Source organism: Balaenoptera acutorostrata, chromosome 1, assembly GCF_949987535.1.
Source record: "Balaenoptera acutorostrata chromosome 1, mBalAcu1.1, whole genome shotgun sequence".
NCBI lineage: Eukaryota > Metazoa > Chordata > Mammalia > Artiodactyla > Balaenopteridae > Balaenoptera > Balaenoptera acutorostrata.
This window is the reverse complement of record NC_080064.1, coordinates 37,739,593-37,767,539: the sequence shown is the minus strand read 5'-3', so window position 1 is coordinate 37,767,539 and position 27,947 is coordinate 37,739,593. Positions and strand designations below refer to the sequence as shown.

Genomic DNA, 27,947 nt, shown 5'->3' with positions numbered 1-27,947 from the left:
CTATCTTTTTTATTATTGCCATCCTAGTGGGAGTGAAGAAGTATTTCATTATGGTTGATTTTGATTTGCAATTCTCTGATGACTAATGATATTGAGCATCTTTTCATGTGCTTATTGGTCATTTGTGTATCTTCTTTGGAGAAATGACTATTCATATCCTTTGCCCATTTTTAAGTTGGGTTGTCTTTTTATTGCTGAGTTGTAAGTGTTCTTTATTTATTCTAGATAGTAGTCTCTTATCACATTTATGATTTGCAAACATATTCTTACACTTTGTGGACTGTCTTTTCACTTTATCGGTCATAACCTTTGAAGCACAAAAGCTTTTAGTTTTGATGAAGTACAGTTTATTTTTTTCTTTGTTGCTTGTTTTCTTGATAACATTTCTAAGAAAACATTGCCTAGCACAAGAACATGAAGATTTACTCCTATGTTTTCTTCTGTGAGTTTTATAGTTTTAGCTCTTGTACTTCTATGTTCCATTTTGAGTTGATTTTTGTATATGGTATCAGAAATGTCTTCAACTTCATTCTTTTGCATGTCATTATCCAGTTGTCCCAGCATAATTTGTTTAAATGACTATTCTTTCCCCAATGAATGGTCTTGGCACTCTTGTTGAAAGTTAATTGAAAATTAATTAAATTTATTTCTGGACTCTCTGTTCTGGTTGATCGATCTATATGTGTGTACTTATGTCAATATCACACTATTTTGATTTGTATTGCTCTGTAGTAAGTTTTGAAGTTGGAAAGTGTGAAATTGGAAAGTGAGTTTTTAACTTTGTTCTTTTATTTCTTTCTTTTCCCAGCTTTATTGAGATAATTGACATATAACATTATACAAGTTTAAGGTATGTGATGTGATGATTTGATACACGTATATATTGTGAAGTGTTTACCACGATAAGGTTAGCTAACACATCCTTCACCTCACATAATTACCATTTTGTTGTTTTTATGGTGAGAATGTTAAAGCCCTTTCTCACAGCAACTTTCTTTTTTTTTTTTAACATCTTTATTGGAGTATAATTGCTTTACAATGGTGTGTTAGTTTCTGCTTTATAACAAAGTGAATCAGCTATACATATACATATATCCCCATATCCCCTCCCTCTTGCGTTTCCCTCTCACCCTCCCTATCCCACCCCTCTAGGTGGTCACAAAGCACTGAGCTGATCTCCCTGTGCTATGTGGCTGCTTCCCACTAGCTATCTATTACATTTGGTAGTGTATATATGTCCATGCCACTCTCTCACTTCGTCCCAGCTTACCCTTCCCCCTCCCTGTGTCCTCAAGTCCATTCTCTACGTCTGTGTAGAGAATGTCCTGCCCCTAGGTTCCTCATGACCATTTTTTTTTTTTTTTTTAGATTCCATATATATGTGTTAGCATATGGTATTTGTTTTTCTCTTTCTGACTTCACTCTGTATGACAGACTCTAGGTCCATCCACCTCACTACAAATAACTCAATTTTCGTTTCTTTTTATGGCTGAATAATATTCCATTGTACATATGTGCCACATATTCTTTATCCATTCATCTGATGATGGACACTTAGGTTGCTTCCATGTCCTGGCTATTGTAAATAGAGCTGCAATGAACATTGTGGTATGTGCAACTTTCAAGTATATAGTACAGTATTGTTAACTATAGTCATCATGCTGTACATTAGATTCCTGGAACTTACTCACCTTATAACTGAAAGTTTGACTAACATATCCCCTTTTCCCCCACCACTCAGCCCTTGGCAACCACCATTCTATTCTCTGTTTCTATGAGTTTGATGTTTTTAGAGTCCACATATAAATGAGATCATACAGTATTTGTCTTTTTCTGTCTGACTTATTTCACTTAGCATAATGCCCTCAAGGTCCATCCATGTTGTCACAAATGGCAGGATTTCCTTCTTTTTTATGACTGAATAATACACACACACAGACACACAGACACACAGACACACACAGACACACACACACACCCCACATTTTCTTTATCTGTTCATCCCTTGATGGACACTTAGGTTGTTTCCATGTCTTGGCTATTATAAATAATGCTACAGTAAACATGGGAGTGCTGATATCTCTTCGAGATAGTGATTTCAGTCCTTTAAATATGTACCCAGAAGTGGGATTGCTGGATCATATGGTAGTTCAGATTTTAATTTTTTGAGGAACTTTCATATTGTTTTCCCATAGTGGCTATACCAGTTTACATTCCTGCCAACAATGCACCATGGTTCCCTTTTCTCCACATCCTGGACAGCATTTGTTATCTCTTTTTTTGATAATAGCCATTCTAACAGGTGGGAGGTGATATCTCATTGTGGTTTTGATTTGCATTTCCCTGATGACATTGAACACCTTTTCATGTACTTGTTGGCCATTTGTATGTCTTCTTTAGAAAAATGTTTATTCGAGTCCTCCACCCATTTTTTAATCAGATTGTTTGTATTTTTGCTATTGAGTTGTATTAGTTCCTTACACATTTTGGATATTAACCCCTTATCCAATATATGGTTTGCAAATATTTTCTCCCATTCCATAGTTTGCCTTTTCATTTTGTTGATTATTTCTTTAGCTGTACAGAAGGTTTTTAATTTGGTATAGTTCCACTTGTTTATTTTTGCTTTTATTGCTTGTGCTTTTGGTGTCATATCCAAAAAATCATTGCCAAGACTCAGGTCAGGGAGCCTTTCCCCTATTTTCTTCTAGGAGTTTTACAGTTTTAGATCTTAAGTTTAATTCTTTTTTTTTTTTTAATTAAAAAAAAATTTATTTATTTATTTTTGGCTGCGATGGGTCTTCATTGCTGTGCGTGGGCTTTCTCTAGTTGTGGCAAGCAGGGGCTACTCTTCGTTGTGGTGTGCTGGCTTCTCACTGCGGTGGCTCCTCTTGTTGCAGAGCACAGGCTCTAGGCACGCAGGCTTCAGTAGTTGTGGCACGTGGGCTCAGTAGTTGGGGCACCCAGGCTCTAGAGCACAGGCTCAGTAGTTGTGGTGCACAGGTTTAGTTGCTCTGCGGCATGTGGGATCTTCCTGGACCAGGGCTCAAACCCGTGTCCCCTGCATTGGCAGGCAGATTCTTAAGTTTAATTCTTTTTGAGTTAATTTTTGTGAGTGGTATAAGATAGGGGTTCAATTTTTCTTGTGCATGTGGATATCCAGTTTTCCCAACACCATTTATTGAAGAAACCATCAGTAAATATAAACTATTTTTCCCATTGAGTTTTCTTGGCTCCCTTTTCAAATATCAATATTAGTTGACCATATATGCATGGGTTTTTGATTTTCTGGGCTTTTGATTTCCATTGGTCTGTAGGTCTGTTTTTATGCCAGTACCATATTGTTTTGATTACTGTTGTTCTTGTTTTTCAAGATTGTTTTGGCTATTCTGGTTCCCTTGAGTTTCTGTACGAATTTTAGGATCAGCTTGTCAATTTTTGCTAAAAAGCCAGCTGGGATTTTGATAGGGATTGCATTGAATTTGTAGGTTTATTTGTACAAATTAGTATTGCCATTTGTATTAGTTTTCTATTGCTGCTGTAACAAGCACCATGAACTTGGTGGCTTAAAACAACACATATTTAATATCTTATAGTTCTGGTAGTCAGAAATCTGAAATGGGTCTTTCTGGGCAAAACTCAAGTTGTGGGCAGAGCTTTGTTCCATCTGGAGGTTCTAGGGGAAAATCTCTTTCCATGCCTTTTTCCAGCTTCTAGAAGCCACATCTACATTTTGTGTCTCATGGCTCCTTCCTCCATTTTCATAGCCTATCACTCCAACCTCTGCTTCCATTGTCACATTTTCTCTCTCTGACCTTAAGCCCCTTGCCTCCCTCTTTTTTAAAAAATTAATTAATTAATTAATTAATTTTTGGTTGCGTTGGGTCTTTGTTGCTGCACGTGGGCTTTGTCTAGTTGTGGTGAGTGGGGGCTACTCTTCATTGCAGTGTGCATGCTTCTCATTGTGGTGGCTTCTCTTGTTGCAGAGCACGGTCTCCAGGGCCCGCGTGCTTCAGTAGTTGCAGCCAGTGGGCACAGTAGTTGTGGCTCACGGGCTCTAGGACGTGCGGGCTTCAGTAGTTACGGCACATGGGCTTAGTTGCGGCTTACGGGCTCTAGAGTGCAGGCTCAGTAGTTGTGGCACACGGGCTTAGTTGCTTCGTGGCATGTGGGATCTTGCTGGACCAGGGCTCAAACCTGTGTCCCCTGCATTGACAGGCGGATTCTTAACCACTGCGCCACCAGGTCCCCTTGCCTCCCTCTTATAAAGGACCCTGTGATTACATTGGGCTTATTCAGATAATCCAGGGAATCTCTATATCACAAGAACCTTGATTTAATTACATCTGCAAAGTCTCTTTTGCCAAGTTCAGAGAATCAGGACGTGGACTTTTTTGGGGGGGGGCATTATTTTGTCTACCATACCATTTTAACAATGTCTTGGGGTATTATCTTATTTATTACATCCTCTTTAATTTCTTTCAACAATATTTTGTAGTTTTCTAAGTGCAAATTCTCTACTTGCTTGGTTGACTACTCCTAAGTATTTTATTCATTTATATACTATCATAAACGGAATTGTTTTCTGAATTTCATTTCCAGACAGTTCATTTCTGCTGTATTTAAATACAATTGATTTTCGTATATTGATCTTGTACCTCTAACTTTGTTGAACTCATTTATTAGTTCTGTCAATAGAGATAATTTTTCTTCTTCCTTTCCAATCTGGAACCTGTGGTCCTTATTTTTGCAAGTCACAAAACTCAGTGTTGTTTGTGCCATAGAATGTATTGGACTAAGGGAGATTTCCTGCTTTACATTGAACTTGGAAAGCCTTTTTAATGTGCTATTAAATTATGTTATTAGAGAATGCAATCCTAGGGAAGCAAGAGTGAAAGTAAAGGGAGTGAGACAGGATATGAGGGAGAAGTAATATAAAGGTGTGTATAGAGCTGGTTACCATTTGCTATCAAGTGGCAACTGATTGCTCAATCTCCCTGAATTGCCTTATAGAAAGGGCATGGAGAATATCCTCTGGCTCCCATTTCTCATTAACAAGTTCAGAACTGGGAAATGTTTTGCTATTAAAGGTATATTTTGCATATCCTTCTCTAATTTTAACCATTATTGATTTTACAGTTTGGGTTGTAGGGATTGTAGGATTATAGGAATTTCGCTATTGCTGTTGCTGTTCTGCATAGCCTCCAAACTTAAATACCTTAAATTCCCTGGGTATGTGATGTGGTTTCTTTCAATTACAAGATGAGAAAAAGGGATTGGCCATAGTTCATAGCCTTGTTATAATCTGTGACAACTCTTAATGGCTGGAAGCTTAAAATAAAGTAAGAACAAAGATTAAGTACATTTAAGAAAAACGATCTTTCTTTTTCGGTATCATATTCTTTTTTCTTTCCTATTATTTTTCTGTACTATTTATTTTCTATTTTCAAGATAGGTTTTGGGAGCATAAGGAGTCGTAGTATAGCAAAATAGCTTATTGTAAGATATAATAAAATACTTGCCCTTCCTCTTTACTCTTCTCTCTAGTCTCTGAACCCTTAACCTTTTCTCTCTTCTGCCTTACTTTCCTGAAAAATTCAGTCCAAACCTTCGTGAAGCAAGAGAGAAAAGGAAGTTAGACAGGGAAAGAGGGAACGTAGCAGCACCAAGTGGCAGCAGCCTAAAAGGGAGTGTTAGAGCCCAGCAACTTAGATGGCCCATAGATTATTTGGGAATCTAAAAACGTCAGACTCATAGAACCAGAGAGTAGAATGGTGGTTGCCAGGGGCTAGGGAGTGAGAGAGCAGGGAGATGTTGGTCAAGGGGTACAAACTTTCAGTTGTAAGATGAATAAGTTTTAAGGATCTAATATATAGCATAATGATTATAGTTAATAATACTGTATTGTATACTGGAATTTGCTAGGAGAGTAGATCTTAAGTAGATCTTCTTACCATACATACACATACACACACAGGCACAAATGGTACTATGTGAAGTGATGGATATGTTAATTAACTTGATTGTGGTAAGCATTTCACAATGTATATGTATATTAAATCATCACATTGTATAACTTAAAAAATCATGTTGTACAACCTAAATATATACAATTTTTATTTGTCAATCATACTTCAATGAAGTTGGAAAAAAATTAGCAAATATTCCCCCCTCCAAAAAATTATTTGAATTGTACTTGCACCTATTTTGCAAGTTTGAGATTGTTTCAAAATAAAAGGAATAAATACGATATTAATCTCATTTGAACTTTATTTAATAATGAGTGCTTCCATATTACCTATTTACTTTGAGCTGTTTAAGAGAATATTTTTTGTTTCTTAGCTTAACATTTCAAATCTCCAAAGTTATTTGAATAAGAGTCATTTTTAATATTTTAGTTTTTTTTTTTTGAAGACCACAGAAAAAAGCAATTGCCTTTATTTCTATGTTTGGGAAATAAATCTACCTGTAGAAAAATAGGAAAAAAACAAAAACAAACAAACAGAACAACAGAAGGTGACAGTAGGAAATGTACCAGAAAAAGAAAGAGATTATCACATTAAATGTAAATGAGGTAAATTTTTGAAATGAAAAATTGTACTTTTCAATTTCCTGGGCATTAGGGATGTTGAATTGTAGTTAGATGCATAAACCCTAAGGGGCTAATATGCATAAAAGTCATAGGCAAGGTATAGCTGCCTCCAAGAGCAAAGTATATAATGCTTGACCCTTAGTAACTTCTCAGTTCTTTCTCTCTCATTTGTCAAACCACAGGACAATTAAATATACCCTGATAATATAGGCAAATAGTAAACTGGGTAGAGGTGTTTGATATTTAAAATAATCCAAATATTACTAATATTACCAAGCCACCTGCCACTAAAAAAAAAAATTAATTCTAACCAACAATGGAACAAAACTGTCCACATTTTCACACAATTCCACCCTTCAAAAATATAAAGAAAAGTACATGGTTTTAGCTATTTAATATAAATAAGAAAAATCTTGTTTCCTTTGGCATCTTTAAAAAGTAACTAAACTACAACAAAAGGAGGTGATTGTATAAAGAAATTTATACTTAAGCAAACATATAGGGGAAAAAACCAGCAACTTGTGTTTAGTATGCAATAAGATCAACTACAAGAGTTTATTATTCATTAGGAAAGCCTTACAAGTTTTTGGAAGAACCGCCACGTCTTAACATTACAATATATTTAATAATGGTTCTTTTATTGCTTCTAAGATTATTGAGAAGTCAAATGAAATTATGCTGAATTTATGGTTCAAAACTATTTTCCAAACACTTCACCATTATAATTTAGGATAAGTAACACTTGAAGAAGGCAAACCTTTTATAATATGACTTTCAATATACAGCCTTACTTTAATTCATTCTGATTCCATTACATTTTTGTTATTTTTGCATTGGCCCTGAATATTTAATAAGAACTGTGTTTCTATGTGTAGAACAGCCTACACAAATCCATTTCACCCTTCATAAAATGGTCACATTAGTGTTTGAGCTTGCAAAACTAATAATTTTCAAACTTTTGAACTTAGAAGGAAATGTTTAGAAAGTCTGACTATGTACAAGAGAAGGTAAACTTTTCAATTCTCTTATTATCAGAAACATCATAATGAAAGGTAGATTTATAGCACACTTGTATGTCTATGTGCATTTGAAGTATGTAGAGTAAAATACCAACACAGCTTTCATGTGTCAATAGGGGGAAATGCAAGCAAGAGTGACTTTTAAAGGATCCAATAAAGCCATCTCTTATAAAGCCAAACTTAGGCTTAAAAAACTTCAAACAGTTGATTTCATCCTTGCAAGTTGTCAAAGAAAAATTTCATCAGTTTAAAAATAGAAAGATGTTAAATTCACTGAAAAATTAAGCTGGGTTCTTTCATTAAATCTGGGAATACTGCAACATCAAGTATTTACTGTTTTTGCAAGAGAAACAAAATTGGCAGCTCCAGTTTTACATTATTACTTACTTATATATGAAAGTTTTAAGGGTGAAGAATTGTGACAAAACATTCCAAATGGATGACCTAAAAATGGAGCAAGGGATACTGTCCCTCAGCACATTTCCCCACCAAATATAGAGAAATTTACTATTAGAATATTAGCTGTGTGTGGTAAGAGGGGAAAAACAGATATGGTGTCCCAATATGTTGACAAGGACAAAAAGGCTCTGAATAGGTCACCATCTTCAATTCTGAATAATCTCATATTTAAGAATTCTCAAATGCTTAAAATGGTGGTCTTTTCAGCTACCCATCCTAAGAAGTCAGGTACAAGCATGCAAGTAAATTCACAGCCACAGAGGATCCATGTTAAAAACAGTTAAGGTAGCTGTGATGCAACACCAATAATTTGAATGGCCCTGACACACTCAAAATATTATCTTAATTATTCAACGAAATCCTGAAGCAAACTCTTGCTAGTCTTGGTACACTGCTAAACACTAAAGTAGCATGTTTTTCCCATGGTTTTAGCTTAGCTCAAAGAATTTTTACAATATTAAGTAAGAAAAAAATTAAAGTATTTCCCCTTTTTAAATTTACAGACGTTTAATTAGCTTTATTTACAGAGCAGGGATTTTTTTCAGTCTCCAGTGGTGCCTAGATAACATCATTAGGCAAGAATGCCAGCTTAAAAGAAATCTACGCAGAATCCTAAAAATAACAGATGTTGATGCTCCTCAAGAAGGGGCAAGCTTGACTATATCAGCAGCTCTATGTCTCAGTTACTCAGAAGCAATTCTGTTGCAGTCTCTACATCTCATGATTCTGAAGACAAGGCCACTATTACCGCATTCCTATCAAAGCCCATAGCACATAGGTTTTCTATTTTTTTGGTGTGTTCTGGACTAGAAACTGGTGCTCCAGCATACACATGCGCCCAAAGTCGAGGTGTCTATTTGAACATTTTGGAATTTTGTTTGTACTGATTTGCTACTACTGCATCTTGTGGATCATCTGGTTCTGCAGCTGCCAGTACTGCTTGCAATAACAATAATACCGTGCCGAGAGTCATTGCTGCTGCCCATTGATCTTTCAGGATATCCAAACAAGTAGCCCCTGTGATGGAACTAATATTAGGATGCCATATTTTAGTGATAAAACGGATCTTAGGGGGATTAAATGGATATGTTTCTGGTATTTTAATCTCTAGTTGATATCTTCCTCCTTCATATGGTATGTCTGGAGGTCCTGCTATTTCTCCTCTTAATTCTGTAAAATTCTCATCTACAAGATCTACTTTAATTTGATTTTTGCTCGTAAAGATCCTGATTTGATTAAAAGGATGTTAATATCGACAGCTATCTGTGGTTGATGAGAGACTGTTGCCTAATTTGTCATCTTTGTACATTTCTTCTCAATTCTTGTAGAAGAGCAAGGGGATAGGATTAGGACTGCCTCTGTTCCCAACAAATATTAATAGACTGTAAGCTCTTATCCCCATAATCATACCCTTGATTTTGTCGTCACCTAAACCTGCACCTTCTCCAAACTCCACTTCAAGTTTCTCAGATTCCCAACCTCAATGGATTAAATAAATTCACTTTGGTACTCCAAACCCAGTTATTAGCTGGCTTCATCAAAACGAATATTTTAGTTTTATTTCATGTTCATTTTAAAGGTTAAATTATCAATAGTACAAACATGTATAACTCATCATTTATTTTTTAACAATTATTTATTTATTTATTTATTTGGTTGTGCTGGGTCTTAGTTGCGGCTCACCGGCTCCCTTGGTGGCAGCATGTGGGTTCCTTAGTTGTGGCAGGTGGGCTCCTTAGTTGCGGCTCACAGGCTCCTTAGTTGTGGCATGCATGTAGGATCTAGTTCCCTGACCAGGGATCGAACCCAGACCCCCTCCATTGGGAGCACGGAGTCCTAATCACTGTGCCACCAGGGAAGTCCCTCATCATTTATTTTAAAGGATACTTGGTTATTATTCAAATGACAAGCTAAAGTTTTGAGTTTTAAAAAAATTATATCTTTCTTGGTTGTATAAATTACAGTCTTATGATTTTTAAAGCTTTGTAAATATTGTTATTTAGTATACCAATAATATATCACTTATTCTGCATAACAGTGGCAACAATAATATTAATAGCTAATACATATATAGTGAACATTTACTATGCTAGCACTGTGCTAAGTGTTTAACATGTTTTAACTTATTTCATTCTTACAATAGTCTTTTTGAGGTGTGTATTTTATTATTCCGATTTTATGGATGAGGACATGATTCCCACATAAGAATTTGTCCAAGGTCACATAACTAGTTAAGTGGCAGAGCTGAGGTTAGAACCAAGGCAGTCTGGTACCTGTGTCCAAAATCTTAATCATTATGCTATATTCAATTATGCATAGTGAAAAATAAAATGAATCACTTAAGTCCAAAATAGTGATTGAGAAGGGCAAAACAAATCAATTAAGTGAAAACATTATATACTGAAATTATTTTTCCTTTCCTGTCCATAAATAAGAAAATTCAGACATAGATTTTATATATAGACTATGACAAATCATTATTGCTTTTAATAACACCCATTCTTGCCTTATACATTATATCACATCTTTAATGCATAGACTTAAAAAAAACTAGCTGATGCTGTACTAGAACAATAAATCTATTGTTGAGCCTAGTATATTAAATTAATATATCATGGACCTATTATGTATTCCTTTTTTTTTAAATTTATTTTTTCCACGTTGGGTCTAAGTTGCTGTGCGAGGGCCTTCTCTAGTTGCGGCGAGCAGGGGCTACCCTTCGATGCGGTGCATGTGCTTCTCACTGCAGCAGCCTCTCCCATTGCGGATCATAGGCTTCAGGCATGCAGGCCTCAGTAGTTGCAGCACGCAGGCCCAGCAGCTGTGGCTCGCGCGCTCTAGAGCACAGGCTGAGTAGTTGTGGTGCATGGGCTTCATTGCTCCACGTCATGTGGGATCTTCCCGGACCAGGGCTTGAACCCGTGTCCCCTGCATTGGCAGGCGGATTCTTAACCACTGCCCCACCAGGGAAGTCCCTCTTTTTTAAAAAAAAAATTTATTTATTTATTTGGCTGCCCCGGCTCTTAGTTGAGGCACATGGGAATTTTGTTGCCGTGTGCAGGATCTTTTTAGTTGCAACATGTGGGATCTAGTTCCTTGACCAGGGATTGAACCCGGGTCCCCTGCATTGGGAGCTCAGAGTCTTAGCCACTGGACCACCAGGGAAGTCCCCCTATTATGTATTCTTACAAGATTAACTTTTTCTCCAGTAGTATAAAATGGTTGAAATTAGTGATAGTTATAATTTAAATGAAGGAAATAATTCACTTTGCAGTACAGATAGAAAAACAGGGCTTCCCTGGTGGCGCAGTGGTTAAGAATCCGCCTGCCAATTCAGGGTGCACGGGTTCGAGCCCTGGTCTGGGAAGATCCCACATGACGCGGAGCAACTAAGCCCGTGCACCACAACTACTGAGCCTGCACTCTACGGCCCTTGAGCGGCATATACTGAGCCCACGTGCTGCAACTACTGAAGCCCACGTGCCTAGAGCCCATGCTTGGCAACAAGAGAAGCCACTGCAGTGAGAAGCCCACGCACCACAGCGAAGAGTAGCCCCTGCTCGCTGCAACTAGAGAAAACCCGTGCGCAGCAATGAAGACCCAATGCAGCCAAAATAAATAAATAAATAAATAAATAAATTTTTTAAAGAAAGAAAGAAAAACAGGTGACTTCATAAATGGGGAATATATTGTTGATTTTCTTCACCTTATTTTTAATTGTCTTTATGATTTACCAGTAGCAATTTAGTTAGTTTCGATTTTCATTACATTATGGAATTTGTTAGAAAGCAGTAGAAGGAAGAAAAGAGGCCGAACATTTAGAAGTGTTACTGATGAGTGGGTTATAAACTCATTTTATGAGTGATTTACGGGAATTCCCTGGCGGTCCAGTGGTTAGGACTCGGCACTTTCACTGCCAGGGCCTGGGTTCGATCCCTGGTTGGGGAACTAAGATCCTGCAAGCGTCACGGCCCAGCCAAAAAAAAAAGAGTGATTTATATGATGGTTGTAATCTAAATATGCAGTTCATTTACTAACTGCTCCAAACCCTGTGATCCTAGAGGCTCTGGGAAGATCATAAGGACATGCTGTGGGAGAAAAACGTGTGCAACAATCTTTGTAGCTCCTTTTATGGGAGAATATTTTCTCCAGAGATCAGCTGCAGGAGGTAATATATCTGAAGTGCTTGTTGAAGTATAAAGTTCTGTATTGATATTAGTTGTGACTTGTCTAAGGTCATGTGTGATATATTTGCTACAGAACTGTAAATTAGAAATTTTTTCAGTTGTCTGCAAAATAAAATATATCATTTTTTTAAAGAACATATTTTGTTCATTTTAGCTCACTCCACTAAGAATATATTTGTAGTACTAATTTGGCACTGGGTTCTTCAGTTATTATAATGTTGCTTTTAATGAACATATGTGCTATTTATTACAACTGAGGTTGGCATTTTATCTCCTTTTTTGGGCAGATTAATTTTTTTGAGAGGAAAGTACAACTATTAATATTCACTCAACAAGTATGGTCAAAACAAAGTATAGGGTTGCCCCCAAACAGAATCCTGTTTGTTCATTTTTACAACCCTTTGGGTTGCATTTTGGATTCAGCATTGAATGGATCATCTTTCCTTTAATTTGAACATTACATCTGTGTGCACACCTATAAGCATTCTTATAATATGAAAAGCTGTCCCCCTGCATTTTTGGATATTATGAATTTAGGCAGATTTTAAAAAGAATTTTTAGGCTGAAAAATTCATATAATGAAATTTATGATTATTTAAAGCAGCAGGTGAGTGAAAAAGGTAAACTCTTACTTGAACAGCCTCATTTAAATATCTTTTACCTTTTTTGTGTTATAAAAACAACTGTAATTCCGAATAACTTTGTAAAAATTTTCTTAAAATAATTTGCTAAGCAGTTGGTTAAATTTCTTTGAAAGTATATTAGTTGAATTATTCATAATTAACAAAAACTGGTTACAGTGATATAATGTTCCATACAGCATATAATATTCCTCAGCATTTTTCTTGATAGTATTGGTTAATGTTCACTCTCAGGAAGCCCCTTCGATCATGCTTTATCTCCTTTGTACTTTTGTACTTCTGTGATCCTTATGGGGTTATGGAATATAATAATATGACCTTCTATCTTATAAAAATAGACTGAACTATTTCTGAAAGAAGTGTAATAGTCAGCAGAGCTGCAGCCAGAGAGGCTTTCACAGGGTTGATAGGCTGTGAAACTGTTGAATGGACTTTGGTTTCAAAGACATCTGTTTTAAATTAATCTTGGTCAGATACATGCCATTGTAGACAGTTCAAATGCAATTGACTTTCTGACCTTAGAACAAAGAAATACCGTACAATAATTGTTTTCAATATAAAATTAATATTTTTGAGTCTTAGTTGCTGTGGTATAGTACTGGAGCTCACTGAAAAGACAATGGAGGAGGGTATTTGACATTTTATTGATTTTTTTAAAGAAAGCTTGATTTTAGGGAATTGAAAATGTATATGGAGGAACATAGGCCATTCTGGAAGCCAACATGTAGAAGTTGTTCCGTTGGCAGCATTTTTCAATAACTGATATAGCAATTAATTGTTTGAGTAAATCCTTGTGTTGAAATTTCTTAGTTCTACACAATGGTCTTTGTTTTTTTTTTTTTTTTTTGGCTGCACTGGGTCTTCGTTGCTGCACTCGGACTTTTCTAGTTGCGGTGAGTGGGGGCTACTCTTCATTGCAGTGCGTGGACTTCTCATTGCGGTGGCTTTTCTTATTGCTGAGCACGGGCTCTAGGAACGTGGGCTTCAGTAGTTGCAGCCCGTGGGCTCAGTAGTTGTGGCTCACGGGCTCTAGAGTGCAATCTCAGTAGTTGTGGCGCATGGGCTTAGTTGCTCCGCGGCATGTGGGATCTTCCCGGACCAGGGCTTGAACCCGTGTTCCCTGCATTGGCAGGCGGATTCTTTTATTTTTTATTTGTATTTTTTTTAACATCTTTTTTGGAGTATAATTGCTTTACAATGGTGTGTTAGTTTCAGATTTATAACAAAGTGAATCAGCCATACATATACATATATCCCCATATCTCCTTCCCCTTGCGTCTCCCTTCCATCCTCCCTATCCCACCCCTCTAGGTGGACACAAAGCACCGAGCTGATCTCCCTGTGCTATGCAGGTGCTTCCCACTAGCTATCTATTTTACATTTGGTAGTGTATATATGTCCATGTCACTCTCTCACTTTGTCCCAGCTTACCCTTCCCCCTCCCCGTGTCCTCAAGTCCATTCTCTACGTCTGCGTCTTTATTCCCGTCTTGCCCCTAGGTTCCTCATCACCATTTTTTTTTTTCAGATTCCATATGTATGTGTTAGCATACGGTATTTGTTTTTCTCTTTCTGACTTACTTCACTCTGTATGACAGACTCTAGGTCCATCCACCTCACTACAGATAACACAATTTTGTGTCTTTTTATGGCTGAGTAATATTCCATTGTATATATGTGCCACATCTTTTTTTTGGAGGGGGGTGCATGTATCTTTTTTTTTTTTATTTTATTTTTAAACATCTTTATTGCAGTATAATTGCTTTTCAATGGTGTGTTAGTTTCTGCTTTACAACAATGTGAATCAGTTATACATATAGATATGCCCCCATATCTCTTCCCTTTTGTGTCTCCCTCCCTCCCACCCTCCCTATCCCACCCCTCTAGGTGGTCACAAAGCACCGAGCTGATCTCCCTGTGCTATGCAGCCTCTTCCCAATAGCTATCTATTTTACGTTTGGTAGTGTATATATGTCCATGCCACTCTCTCACTTTGTCCCAGCTTGCCCTTCCCCCTCCCCGTATCCCCAAGTCCATTCTCTAGTAGGTCTGTGTCTTTATTCCCATCTTGCCCCTAGGTTCTTCATGACCATTTTTTTTTTTTTTTTTAGATTCCATATATATGTGTTAGCATACAGTATTTGTTTTTCTCTTTCTGACTTACTTCACTCTATATGACAGACTCTAGGGCCATCCACCTCACTACAAATAACTCAATTTCATTTCTTTTTATGGCTGAGTAGTATTCCATTGTATATATGTGCCACATCTTGTTTATCCACTCGTCTGTTGATGGACATTTAGGTTGCTTCCATGTCCTGACTATTGTAAATAGAGCTTCAGTGAACATTTTGGTACATGACTCTTTTTGAATTATGGTTTTCTCAGGATATATGCCCAGTAGTGGGATTGCTGGGTCATATGGTAGTTCTATTTTTAGTTTTTTAAGGAACCTCCATATTGTTCTCCATAGTGGCTGTATCAGTTTACATTCCCACCAACAGTGTGCCACATCTTCTCTATCCATTCATCTGTCGATGGACACTTAGGTTGCTTCCATGTCCTGGCTATTGTAAATAGAGCTGCAATGAACATTGTGGTACATGACTCTTTTTGAATTATGGTTTTCTCAGGGTATATGCCCAGTAGTGGGATTGCAGGGTCGTATGGTACTTCTATTTTTAGTTTTTTAGGGAACCTCCATACTGTTCTCCATAGTGGCTGTATCAATTTACAGTCCAACCAACAATGCAAGAGGGTTCCCTTTTCTCCATACCCTCTCCAGCATGTATTGTTTGTAGATTTTTTGATGATGGCCATTCTGACTGGTGTGAGGTGATACCTCACTGTAGTTTTGATTTGCATTTCTCTAATGATTAATGATGTTGAGCATTCTTTCATGTGTTTGTTGGCAATCTGTATGTCTTCTTGGAAGAAATGTCTATTTAGGTCTTCTGCCCATTTTTGGATTGGGTTGTTTGTTTTTTTTGATATTGAGCTGCATGAGCTGCTTGTAAATTTTGGGGATTAATCTTTCTCAGTTGCTTCATTTGCAAATATTTTCTCCCATTCTGAGGGTTGTCTTTTCGTCTTGTTTATATTTTCCTTTGCTGTGCAAAAGCTTTTAAGTTTCATTCGGTCCCATTTTTTAATTTTTGTTTTTATTTCCATTTCCCTAGGAGGTGGGTCAAAAGGGATCTTGCTGTGATTTATGTCATAGAGTGTTCTGCCTATGTTTTCCTCTAAGAATTTGATAGTGTCTGGCCTTACATTTAGATCTTTAATCCATTTTGAGTTTATTTTTGTGTATGGTGTTAGGGAGTGTTTTAATTTCATTCTTTTACATGTAGCTGTCCAGTTTTTCCAGCACCACTTATTGAAGAGGCTCTCTTTTCTCCACTGTATATTCTTGCCTCCTTTATCAAAAATAAGGTGACCATGCATGCGTGGGTTTATCTCTGGGTTTTCTATCTTGTTCCACTGATCTATATTTCTGTTTTGTGCCAGTACCATACTATCTTGATTACTGTAGCTTTGTAGTATAGTCTGAAGTCCAGGAGCCTGATTCCTCCAGCTCCATTTTTCTTTCTCAAGATTGCTTTGGCTATTCGGGGTCTTTTCTGTTCCCATGCAAATTGTGAAATTTTTCGTTCTAGTTCTGTGAAAAATACCTTTTGTAGTTTGATAGGGATTGCATTGAATCTGTAGATTGCTTTGGGTAGTATAGTCATTTTCACAATGTTGATTCTTCTAATCCAAGAACATGGTATGTCTCTCCATCTGTTTGTATCATCATTAATTTCTTTCATCAGTGTCTTCTCGTTTTCTGCATACAGGTCTTTTGTCTCCCAGGTAGGTTTATTCCTAGATATTTTATTCTTTTTGTTGCAATGGTAAATGGGAGTGTTTCCTTAATTTCTCTTTCAGATTTTTTCATCATCAGTGTATAGGTATGCAAGAGATTTCTGTGGATTAATGTTGTATCCTGCTATTTTATCAAATTCATTGATTAACTCTAGTAGTTTTCTGGTAGCATCTTTAGGATTCTCTATGTATAGTATCATGTCATCTGCAAACAGTGACAGCTTTGCTTCATCTTTTCCAATTTGGATTCTTTTTATTTCTTTTTCTTCTCTGATTGCTGTGCCTAAAACTATGTTGAATAATAGTGGTGAGAGTGGACAACCTTGTCTCATTCCTGATCTTAGCGGAAATGGTTTCAGTTTTCCACCATTGAGAACGATGTTGGCTGTGGGTTTGTCATAAATGGGCTTTATTATGTTGAGGTAAATTGCCTCTATGCCTACTTTCTGGAGAGTTTTTATCATAAATGGGTGTTGATTTTTGTTGAAAGCTTTCTCTGCATCTATTGAGATGATCATATGGTTTTTATCCTTCAGTTTGTTAATATGGTTTATCACATTGATTGATTTACGTATATTGAAGAATCCTTGCATTCCTGGGATAAACCCCACTTGATTATGGTGTATGATCCTTTTAATGTGCTGTTGGATTCTGTTTGCTAGTATTTTGTTGAGGATTTTGCATCTATGTTCATCAGAGATATTGGCCTGTAGATTTCTTTCTTTGTGACATCTTTGTCTGGTTTTTGTATCCGGGTGATGATGGCCTCATAGAATGAGTTTGGGAGTGTTCCTCCCTCTGCTATATTTTGGAAGAGTTTGAGAAGGAAAGGTTTTAGCTCTCCTCTAAATGTTTGATAGAATTTGCCTGTGAAGCCATCTGGTCCTGGGCTTTTGTTTGTTGGAAGATTTTTAATCACAGTCTCAATTTCAGTGCTTGTGATTGGTCTATTTATATTTTCTATTTCTTCCTGGTTCAATCTCGGAAAGTTGTGCTTTTCTAAGAATTTGTTCATTTCTTCCAGGTTGTCCATTTTATTGGCATAGAGTTGCTTGTAGTAATCTCTCATGATCCTTTGTATTTCTGCAGTGTCAGTTGTTACTTCTCCTTTTTCATTTCTAGTTCTATTGATTTGAGTCTTCTCCCTTTTATTCTTGATGAGTCTGGCTAGTGGTTTACCAATTTTGTTTATCTTCTCAAAGAACCAGCTTTTAGTTTTATTGATCTTTGCTATTGTTTCCTTTATTTCTTTTTCATTTATTTCTGATCTGACCTTTATGATTTCTTTCCTTCTGCTAACTTTGGGGTTTTTTTGTTCTTCTTTCTCTGATTGCTTTAGGTGTAAGTTTAGGTTGTTTAGTTGAGATGTTTCTTGTTTTTTGAGGTAGGATTCTATTGCTGTGAACTTCCCTCTAAGAACTGCTTTTGCTGCATCCCATAGGTTTTGGGTCATTGTGTCTTCATTGTCATTTGTTTCTAGGTATTTTTTGATTTCCTCTTTGATTTGTTCAGTGATCTCTTGGTTGTTAAGTAGTGTATTATTTAGCATCCATGTATTTGTATTTTTTCCAGATATTTTCCTGTAATTGATATCTAGTTTCATAGCATTGTGATCAGGAAAGATACTTGATACAATTTCAACTTTCTTGAATTTACCAAGGTTTGATTTGTGACCCAAGATATGATCTATCCTGGAGAATGTTCCATGAGCACTTGAGAAGAAAGTGTATTCCCTTGTTTTTGGATGGAATGTCGTATAAATATCAATTAAGTCCATCTTGTTTAATGTATCATTTGAAGCTTGTGTGTCCTTATTTCTTTTCATTTTGGATGATCTGTCCATTGGTGAAAGTAGGGTGTTAAAGTCCCTTACTATGATTGTGTTACTGTCGATTTCCCCTTTCATGGCTGTTAGCATTTGCCTTAAATATTGAGGTGCTCCTATGTTGGGTGCATAAATATTTACAATTTTCATATATTCTTCTTGGATTGATCCCTTGATCATTATGTAGTGTCCTTCTTTGTCTCTTGTAATAGTCTTTAGTTTAAAGTCTATTTTGTCTGATGTGAGAATTGCTACTCCAGCTTTCTTTTAATTTCCATTTGCATGGAATATCTTTTTCCATCCCCTCACTTTCAGTCTGTATGTGTTCCTAGGTCTGAAGTGGGTCTCTTGTAGACAGCATATATATGGGTCTTGTTTTTGTATCCATTCAGCCAGTCTGTGTCTTTTGGTTGGAGCATTTAATCCATTTACATAAGGTAATTATCAATATGTATGTTCCTATTACCATTTTCTTAAATGTTTTGGGTTTGTTATTGTAGGTCTTTTCCTTCTCTTTTGTTTCCTGCCTGGAGAAGTTCCTCTAGCATTTGTTGCAAAGCTGATTTGGTGGTGCTGAATTCTCTTAGCTTTTGCTTGTCTGTAAAGGTTTTAATTTCTCCATCAAATCTGAATGAGATCCTTGCTGGGTAGAGTAATCTTGGTTGTAGATTTTTCTCTTTCATCACTTTAAATATATCCTGCCACTACCTTCTGGCTTGCAGAGTTGCTGCTAAAAGATCAGCTGTTAATGGCAGGTGGATTCTTTTTTTTTGGCAGGTGGATTCTTAACCACTGCGCCACCAGGGAATTCCCTACACACTGGTAAATGTGTCTTTTTTAAAAAAAAAAATTGAATCTAGAGTGGATGTGAAATATATATGATCTCTGAAGAAAACGATTGCTGTATTATGAGATAAATGTAATTACTTTTCAATAATCATGTGAAATAATGTAAGTTCAGTACTGTGCTATAAGTATTGGCAATTCTCCAGTCATTTTTAACTTAATAAGAAGTTATTTCAGGGACATTGAGTATATAACATGTCTTTTTTTTTTTTTTTTTTTTAAAGGATTTTCTTATTTATTTATTTATTTATTTATTTATTTTTGGCTGTGTTGGGTCTTCGGTTCGTGCGAGGGCTTTCTCCAGTTGCGGCAAGCGGGGGCCACTCTTCATCGCGGTGCGGGGACCGCTCTTCATCGCGGTGCGCGGGCCTTTCTCTATCGCGGCCCCTCCCGTCACGGGGCACAGGCTCCAGACACGCAGGCTCAGCAATTGTGGCTCACGGGCCCAGCTGCTCCGTGGCATGTGGGATCTTCCCAGACCAGGGCTCGAACCCGTGTCCCCTGCATTAGCAGGCAGATTCTCAACCACTGCGCCACCAGGGAAGCCCATAACATGTCTTTTTAAAATTAAAACTGTCTTCTAATTTATGTAGTTACCTATTCTTAGGACTTAAATATTTACTTCCTAAATGTGATTCGGTATGTTTTTGAGTGAGATGGGAGGGATTATGATTAATCCCTTTACTCTTGAGGATTCAAAAAGAATTATTTCTTAAAATAGCTTTGTTTTTTAAAAAATTACATACTAATTAATTACAACAAAATATAAAAGTACAGCAAAAAAAGGTAAAAGTCATCTGAACATCCTTCCAGAGAACTTTTCCAACAACAGAGCAAAATAAACAAATGAGACCTAATCAAACTTACAAGCTTTTGCACAGTAAAGGAAACCATAAACAAAATGAAAAGACAACCTATGGGATGGGAAAAAGTATTTGCAAATGATGTGACTGACAAGGGCTTAACTTCCAAAATATGCAAATAGCTCATACAGCTCAATAACAGAAAAGCAAACAACCCAATCAAAAATGGGCAGAAGACCTAAATGGATATTTCTCCAAAGAAGACATAGAGATGGCCAATGACCACATGAAAAGATCCTCAAGAACGCTAATTATTAGAGAAATACAAATCAAAACTATAATGAGGTACCATCTCACACTGGTCAGAATGACCATTATTACAAAGTCTACAAATAACAAATGCTGCAGAGGGCATGGAATAAAGGGTACCCTCCTACACTGCTGTTAGGAATGTAAATTGGTGCAGCCACTCTGGAAAACAGTATGGAGGTTCCTCAAAAAACTAGACATACAGTTACCATATGATCCGGCAATCCCAATCCTGTGCATATATCTAGAGAAAACTCTAATTTGAAAAGATACAAGTACCCCAAGTGTTCATAGCAGCACTATTTACAACAGCCAAGACATGGAAGCAACCTACATGTCCATCGACAGATGAATGGATAAAGAAGATGTGGCGCGCACACACACACACACACACACACACACACACACACACACACAATGGAATACTACTCAGCCATAAAAAAGAATGAAATAGTCCCATTTGCAACAACTTGGATGGACCTAGAGATTATCATCCTAAGTGAAATAAGTCAGAAAGAGAAAGACAGATACCATGTGATATCACTTTTATGTGGAAACTAAAATAGGACACAAATGAACTTATCTTTGAAACAGAAACAGACTCACAGAAATAGAGAACAGGCTTGTGGTTGCCAAGGGGGAAAGCAGGGGGAAGGGATAAATTAGGAGCATGGGATTAAAGATACAAACTACTATATGTAGGGACTTCCCTGGTGGTCCAGCGGTTAAGACTCTGTGCTCCCAATGGAGGGGGCCCAGGTTCGATCCCTTGTCAGGGAGCTAGGTCTCGCGTGCGCAACTAAAGATCCCGTGTGCCACAACGAAGATCCTGCACGCCACAAGGAAATCCCACACATGGTAACGAAGATCCTGCGTGCCGCAGTAAGACCTGGCGCAGCCAAATAAATAAATAAATATTAAAAAAACAAAAACAAAAAAACTACTATATGTAAAATAGATAACAAGGTCCTACTGTATGGCACAGGGAACTATATTTAATATCCTGTAATAATCCATAATGGAAAAGAATATGAAAAACAATACATATATATGTATAACTCAGTCACTTCGCTATACACTAGAAAGTAACACAATATTATAAATCAACTATACTTCAATTAAGAAAAAAACAATTGGATAAAAAAAAATCTTATCAACAGTGAGAAAAAGAAATTCCAAATGTGTCACTAGCTCCTTGGTCTTGATTAAGTTACTTACTTTATTTAGGCAACAACATCCTTGTCTCTAATATAGGGTCATAATACCTACCTCTTAGAATTGTTGTAAGGATATTTAATGAGAGGTTACTATATGCCCGCCTCTGTGCTACATGCATTATCTCATTTGGAGGAGTAGAAGCATTCATTTCCTGGGGAAACGAATTTGGGAAGGACATTCCAAGCAGAAGGAACTAAATGTACAGCTTACAAGGTAAAAGAATGTGTGAAACAATGTGGTGTTTTTGAGAAGTGATGACTATAGCACATGTGTAAAGGGAAAGCATAAGAGAGATGATGGGAATTGAGAGGAAATTTAACTTGAACCCAGATCATCAAGGGTATGTCTTTCTAAGGAGTTTAGAATATATCCTGTAAAGCAGGTAGCACAAATTCAGTTGTTTATGGGGAGCCAGGCAGGTAAGGTACTTGAATGAATTGAAGTGGATAAGGACTGTGGTAAACTGGAAATCACAAATCACATATGCCCTGTCTTATCTAGGTGTCCTGTCCTCTGCTCCAGCACAGTTTTCTATGTGGAAATTTGGGCCTAGTGTTGCTGAATTTTCTAATTTTTTGAAGAGAAGTTACATATCCATATTTTTAATATGAAATCATATTTTCAAAGCACCTGTGTGTCTGGGGAAAAAAACCCTTCATCTTTATTTTTTACTCAACCCATAGGCTATCAGTTTATGGCCTCTGCTGTAGATAGATGGGAAGCCATACAAGCTTTTTAATAACAAGGGTGGTGACATGGCCAGATTTGATCTTGAGATAGATCATTCTCGCCTCAGTGTGGAGAATGGCTTGGTGAGAATAAAGAATGAACGTAGAAGGCTATTGTAATAGATAGAAAAAGTGAGAGAAGTGGCTAGCTTAAGGCAGTGGCACAGGGCTGGAAGTGGGAGTGGGAGATGAATTGAAGAGCTCATTTCAGTGCCGTGCTTCCCAATATTTTCATTTTCACAGACCACTGTGGATTTACTGTTTGGAAAGATTTATATCTTGCAAGTAAGACATAATAAACAATAATAACATAGTAAACAACAATAACAAATAACTAATATTATTGATCGCTTACTATATGCTAAAAGTATTCTGTGCTAAGGGCTTTATACACTTACTTAATCCTCATAGCAGTGATATAAGATAGATAATATTATCATCTCCATTTTACAAATGAAAGAAATGAGATTTAGAAGAGTTAACTTGCTTGACTAGTAAACCAAGGAGGCAGAATTTAGATCCAGAACCTGAAATTTTTTATAGCAACAAATAAATATAGGAACAATAAAGCAAGTTCTGTACTGTATAATAACAATTATAGTAATTACTAGAACTGAATTAGCTTATTTATAGTAAGTTATTAACACAACTTTTACATAAACATTATTATGTTGAAGTTATTCCGTAAAAATGTTTTTGGGTTAAACCTATTTTTATGTGAATTTCTGTAAGAGATGAAATACAACTAACTCTGGTGTAGATGGGATTTAGTACAATTGTATTTGCAATAGCATGTTATTTAAATTTTCCACATGCTATAACAGATGACTTAGCACAACACAATTTGAATTTTTCACCTTATTCTTTTCAATTTTACCTCCAGATGAATTTCATTTGATTTAGCTACTTTTAGGTTCAGCCTTATTTTGAATATGTTACTGAACTAGAATAAAAGAAAGATACATTACTCTCTTCCCAGGAGCCCTAATTCTTTATGGTTTCCACTATTGCAATGATTTTTACCATTGTGAAAATTCAAATTTTTATATAGAGTTTTACAGTGTAAGAATTGCAGTTCCGCTATTTAAGGCAGCAATTGCCATATTATCGTAGAACTAAAATCAGAAAAGAATGGAACTAACATTTATTGAAAACCTTTTATATGCCAGATATGTCTAAATCCATTGTCTAAATCATCACAACAACCCTATAAAGGTAAGTGGTGTCTCTGTTTTACAGATGGAAAAAAATGCCCCCAAAGTTAAATACCTTGCTCAAATTCCCACAGCTAGTTATAGGTAAAGCCAGGATTTAAATCCAAATCTGTTTGATTTCAAAGAGAGAAGTTCTGTAACATTACTTAAAAACTATAAGCAACCCAGTCCATAAATACTTGTCACCTGGGATAATATTTGCCAAACATATGTTGACTAAAGATTGGTATCGAGATATATAAAGAACTCTTGCAATTCAGTAATAAGACAAGCAACCCAATATAATATGGGCAAAAGATGTAAACAAACACATCACAAAGATTATGCTATACAAATGGCTAATAAGCACAATAAAAAGCACTCAACATTATTAGTCATCAGGGAAGTGTAAATTAAAACCACAGTGAGATAGTATTACTGCGTTCCCACCAGAATGGCTAAAATTAAAAAGCCAAATATTGGTAAGGATGTGGAGCAATCAGAAGTCTTATACATTATTTTTGGGAATATAAAATGGTATAACCACTTTGGACAATGGTCTACAGATACACCTACCCTATGATCAGAAATTCCACTCAAGTATTTACTCAAAATAAATGAAAGCACATTTCAAAAATATCAACAAAGGGACTTCCCTGGTGGTCCAGTGGGTAAGACTCCACACTGCCAATGCAGGGGACCCAGGTTCGATCCATGGTCGGGGAACTAGATCCCTCATGCATGCTGCAACTAAGTCCACATGCCCCAACTAAGAGTCTGTGTGCTGCAACTAAGAGTCTGCATGCCGCAACTAAAGATCCCACATGCAGTGATGAAGATCCCGTATGCCGCAACTAAGACCTGGCGCAGCCAAAAAAAAAAAAAAAAAAAAAAAAAGTCAACAAAAACCATGTACAAGAATGTTCATGGCAGCTTTAGTTGTAATAGCCCCAAACTGGAAACAGCCTTGTTGTGCATGAACAGAAGGATGGCTAAATAAACTGTTATATTCATACAATGGACTACTACTCAGCAATAAAAAGGAGCAAACTGGGGGGTGAGATGAACTGGGAGATTGGGATTGACATATATACACTACTATGTATAAAAGAGATAACTAATGAGAACCTACTATATAGCACAGGGAACTCTGCTCAGTGCTCTGTGGTGACCTAAATGGGAAGGGAATCTAAAAAAGAGGGGATATATGTGTACGTATGGCTGATTCACTTTGCTGTATTGAAACTGACACAGCAGTGTAAAGCAACTATACTCCAATAAAAAAAAATAGTCAGCTTTGTTTGACAATAATTTTTTAAAAAAAGAGCAAACTACTGATATGTGCAACAACATGAGTACATCTCAAAAATATTATGCTAGGTGAAAAAAGCCTCACTCAAAAGAGTGCATGTTGTTTGATTTTATTATAGGAAGTTCTAAAATAGGCAAAACTCATCAATCATTTAAAAAAAAATCAGAACACTGGTTGCCTCTGGAGGGGATTGACTGGTAAGGGGCATGAGAAAACTTCCTGGGGTAATGGTAAGGTTTTATATCTTTGATTGCTTTTTAAAATGTCATTGTTCGGTGCAAGTGCATATAAGTACAATTGATTTTTGTGTATTGATCTCGTAACCTTGCTGAACTTGTTTATTTATCTCTAATAGTTTTTGTGTAGGTTCCTTAGGATTTTCTATATATAAGATCATTCCATCTGTAAATAGAGATAGTAGTTTTACTTCTTCCCTCCCAGCTTGAATGCCTTTTATTTCTTTTCTTTGCCTAGTCACCCTTTCTCAGTCACCTTTGCAGTCTGTTTCTATTCTATCCAACCTTGGTATAATTAACTGCCTTCTGGGTATGTCCACTTACGTATCTCTTTAGATCATCAGCCTCACTATGTCCAAGACTGAACTCATTGTTTCTGTCAAAGTCTTCTTCCTCTAGAGTCCCCTGTCTTGGTAGTGACATCACATCCAACTAATTGTTTAGCCAGAAAACTGAGAATAATCCTTGACTCCTCCATTTTCCTTACCCATCATATCTAATTCACCACTAAGTCCTGATTGTCCTGCTTCCTAAATCTCTTGAATCAGTCTAAAACTTATCCTTTCTACTACCACTACCCTTGGCCAAACTACCATCATGTCTGGCCAGGACTGTTGCACTTGCTTAACTGGTTCCTCCAGAAGCTACTCTTGACTTTCACTTACCTATTCTTCACATTTTTGTCAGCATGATCTTTCTGAAAAGACAAATGTGATCATGTCACTGCCCTACTTAAAACATTCTTAAACCTTCCTGTTCAAGTCCAGCATGGACTGAGTCCCTGCCTGCTTGCTTCCCATTACTCTTTGTATTAACATCAAAATACGGTCTGCGAGACCTTGCAAGTATGGCCTCTGCCTACTTTCCCAGACATTGTTACACTGGCTTTCTTTTGCTTCCTTGAACCAGATACCTATTGAACTTTAAGTACCAAAGGGCAGGGATCATATACCAGTGTATACTCAGGGCCTGACACATGGTTAGATACCAATAAATATTAGTTGAGTAATTACAGATTATGTGCCAAGGCGGAGATGGATATGTTCATTATCTTAATTGTGATGATGGTTTCATGTATGTATGTCAAAACTTATGTCAAACTTAATATGTCAAACGTAACCTATTGTACACTTTAAATAGGTACAGTTTATTGCATGTTAATTTTTTCCCAATAAAGCTGCTAAATAAATGCCTATGTTCCTTTTTAGGGTCTTGGCACATTTTTTTTTTTTAAAGATTTTATTTATTTATTTATTTGTTTGTTTTTTTGGCTGTGCTGGGTCTTCGTTGCTGTGCGCGGGCTTTCTCTAGTTGCGGCGAGTGGGGGCTACTCTTTGTTGTGGTGCACGGGCTTCTCATTGTGGTGGTTTCTCTTGTTGCGGAGCACGGGCTCTAGGTGTGCGGGCTTCAGTAGTTGTGGCACGTGGGCTCAGTAGTTGTGGCTCGCAGGCTCTAGAGCACAGGCTCAGTAATTGTGGTGCATGGGCTTAGTTGCTCCGCGGCATGTGGGATCTTCCCCGACCAGGGCTCGAACCCATGTCCCCTGCATTGGCAGGCGGATTCTTAACCACTGCACCACCAGGGAAGCCCTGGCACATTCTTTTTATTTGGAATCTTCTTTTGCTCTTCTCTGCTCACCTAATTCCTACCTATTCTTTAGTCTTTGCTTAAATATATTTCTTCAGGATCTAGCTTGGAATCCCCCTTCATATCCCACTAGATTAATTCTCCCTATTACATATCCTATCCTTCAGAGCATTTCGCATAATTATGCATAATTATGTAGTATTTGTTTAATGTCATCTTTTCACCTAAACTATAATCTTCGTGAGGATTGGGGCCATGCCTTTCTTGTTCATTAATGTATCCTAGGGATGTATTATAGGCACTGAAATATTCGTTGACTGAATTAACAAATATGTATCCATTTATTTATTCTGCACGTATCCATTGAGCCCTACCAGGAACCAGGTACTATTCTAGGTTCTGGAGTTACAGCAATGAACAAAACAGACCAAAAAAATCTCTGCACTCATGGAATTTACACTTAAGAGTCAGGACACAGACAGTTAAATAGTCAGGTGGTGGTAAACACTGTGGAGAAAAATAGAGCAGGGAAGGGGAATAAGTGGTGCTGAGGCATGTGGAGAATTGTCTCATTGCTCGTAGAGACCTATAGGGATTAGAATCTGGGCACTGAGGGATGACCTAGGAGCTCTGGACTCCTTGGAGTGGTGGGGCATAAAGGGCATTATGAGATTAGTCTTGAAGGTCTCAAGGCGATTAGTGGAAGTTGTGAGTGTTGAACAATGGGAGCATCAGGAATCTTGCTAGGATCACACAATCCTTGGTTCCTTCTGTTCATCCTGCGAACAGTGATGTGGAAGTTTAGGTGTTGTATCTAGAGCACACAGAGTACTGAATGCTTCCCTTGATTGCTGCTGATAGATTTGTAAAGTACCAACCACCAGCAAGATCCTTTGGGAAAAACGAAAACAATCTACCTGACTTTAATCTCTCCCTGCTCTTGTGGAACTCACAATCTAGTTGACAAGACGTATATGTAGAAAAATAATTATGATATAAAATAGAATGTAATAAGAGTAATAGCAGAAATATAAATGTACTACAGGATTGAGAAGGCGAGAATAATTGCAAAGGTGTAGGGGCAGAAAGGAAGCTGGAAGGTAAAACGAGGTAGAGGAAGGACAAGATT

The 27,947-nt window shown here is 37.0% G+C and overlaps 1 protein-coding gene and 1 pseudogene across 1 annotated transcript in view; one reads left to right on the top strand and one right to left on the bottom strand.

Moving 5' to 3' along the window:
* ZSWIM5 (zinc finger SWIM-type containing 5) overlaps window positions 1-27,947 on the top strand; it is a 262,034-nt gene that overhangs the window by 20,601 nt on the left and 213,486 nt on the right. The gene's annotated exons all lie outside the window — the stretch shown is intronic.
* LOC103018139 (ubiquitin-conjugating enzyme E2 K-like) overlaps window positions 8,606-27,947 on the bottom strand; it is a 161,314-nt pseudogene continuing 141,972 nt past the window's right edge.